Source organism: Ammodytes marinus (assembly GCF_949987685.1).
Source record: "Ammodytes marinus genome assembly, chromosome: 13".
NCBI lineage: Eukaryota > Metazoa > Chordata > Actinopteri > Uranoscopiformes > Ammodytidae > Ammodytes > Ammodytes marinus.
The window spans coordinates 5,998,990-6,001,399 of NC_137217.1; the positions used below are offsets into that span (position 1 = coordinate 5,998,990).

The 2,410-nt window shown below is 42.0% G+C and overlaps 1 long non-coding RNA gene across 1 annotated transcript; it reads left to right on the top strand.

Moving 5' to 3' along the window:
- Positions 1-432: 432 nt before the first annotated feature.
- On the top strand, positions 433-1,981 carry LOC307259876. Its single transcript, XR_013845167.1, has 2 exons — positions 433-870; positions 1,551-1,981. It is a non-coding gene; the product is annotated as an uncharacterized lncRNA (long non-coding RNA).
- The last annotated feature ends 429 nt before the right edge of the window (positions 1,982-2,410 follow it).

Genomic DNA, 2,410 nt, shown 5'->3' on the forward strand with positions numbered 1-2,410 from the left:
CTTTGTGAATCAGAGTGAATGGTATTCTGCTAAAATATATAGCTTACTTTAAATGTGAAATGTACGCTATATACAGTTATCGTTTTTAACAGTTTGTTATTTAATACAGTCATCGCTGTGTCCGTTTGATATGAAATACAGTCAGATGTATTAGTTAAATGACACAAATGAGAGCTGAAACATCCCTACGGTAGAGCTAAGAAGGCTCTGCAGGCGCTCCAGACCAACCTTACCAACGTAGGACGTACGAAAGAGATTCGTAGCAAAGAACGTTTCGGGAAACAGGCGAAATGTTAAGTAGGAACTCTACGTAGGGGTTACGAATGACGTAGCGTTAAGAAGGCTCTACGAAGGCTTTGGGAAACCGGCCCCAGGAGGTTAAAGGGAAAATTCGCCCATTTTCATGTGAATGGTATATCAGGGCCGAGTATATTAGTAGTCTATTGAAAAAAGCCCCCCAAAAATTGATCCGAATTGGCAGAGAGCACAATGATTTCGGATTTAAACTGATGACGCGGGGCTGACGTAGCCGTTTTTACAGTTCCTACAGGCCCCAGGATGCATTGCGCGGGGGGGGTACGCTCTGCAGCCTGCCCAGATTCCGAGCTGCTCGCGTTACCATGGTGACATAAACACAGCACGGACCTGACCCGTGTAAGCAGTACAGTAATAGCGCGCTTCGTATTATTTCACTGTTGGACTACTACCACAAAGAAAACATGCCGTCCTATAATGTGCCTAGATGCGCCAACTTTAGGAAACAGAAAAGAAGCAGGAGTAAGCGTAAGCTGAAGATACTAGGCCCTACCTGTTGCCTATTCACCGGCGTGATGCATAGCCCCAGCCCCGGGAAAAAGAATCCGAATAAAGGTAAGCTAACGTGAGCTAAATTGCATAGTAGCCTACTGTAGTTAGTATCAGTGTTTCCCCTACATTAATAACTGTGCTGCCCACACCGCTGTTGAATATTGTGTCCCGGTGTAAGGCTGATAGATGGGGCAAGGAGGAATTAGTCTACCGGTTGTAGCTGTAGCCAAGTTACCTTAGCCGCTAAGCTAAAGTTAGAAGTGAACTCGTGAGGGGGGCAGTAGGCCCCTCTGTGTATCCTTGAGGAAGATTTAGTTGCATTTGCAAGACTGTTTGTGTGTGACTGTGTGTTTGTTTTCCATGTGCATGGTTATTAGCGATGTCGTTAAAATGATCAGCTTTCCAAAACCATAAACAATTGCTATGCTGATGGTGATGGCTGGGTGATTAGCACTGATGTCCCTAGCCTTGTGTCGTCTTGGCTCTTCCTAATGCAAATACATAGCCACACCCTGGCATACAGTATGCTTGGCTGCTAATATAAACATGATGTCTTCTTAGACAAAAGACTACTATTGTGTTAGTGCACTAACTGACTGACCTATCTATGGTTACATAGTGGTTTGTCTGTTTTATATATTTATTGCAACAGCAACATTATCTTTACAGTATAACACATTGATTTTTCTTTTGTCATCTCTTCAGTGCTGGCCTTGTGATACAATCATAATTTGTCATTTCAGGTGAGGTCCAAAGGAAGATGGTGTATTGTCCGAGGACCACGCACTCTGTTGTGAAGACTGTTTACATCCCGCACACACGCACCACTTCAGAGCATCCCTCGTAGAACTCGTCATCACATGAAGAAGGGACTGCTGCCTGCAAAGTGCTGACATCATCACTACAGCTCCCTCAGCCTGCCCTCCCTCACAACATGTCCAAAACCAACTACAGAAGAAGCTGCTGCTAAACATCACTCAATATTTCAACAGTAACTTGACGAAGGAAGCATTATGCTACAATTGTTTTTCCCAACACACTGGAAACTCAAAGCTTTTGAAAATGTTATTTTTCTTTTTTACATTTGTATATGTACATACTTTACAGTTGTGTGTAGAATAATGCACACTGTTTTACTTGCTTGTTATATTAAACTCTATCTATGCCTTATAAAGTGTTTGATTCTCTGAAACTATTTCACTTTTAGTTGATAAGTCAAACCTATGTATTAAAATGGTTACCTATGCAATGACAAAAAACAATCATGTTTATACAAAATTATTTTTATTTGTAAATACAGTCAAGGAGAATTGACACATTTTCACATGATTAAATCTCAATCAGTGTCCATAGTTAGCAGCAGTATTTACAGGTCAAAATATTTGATCATAGCTCATCCGTAGCTTCTACGTAGCGTCTTCTTCAGCCTGTCGCCTGTAGTGACCATTTGGAGATGGATATTTGGCTCTGATGCGCTGTATGACACAATCAGGTAAGACGATGCGGTCCCCTTGCCAAGTATCTCCCCTTTGGAGCACCCACTCAATCAAGAACCGACGTGTGACAAGTCGATTATGTCTAAAGAAATTAAAACACAAAACAA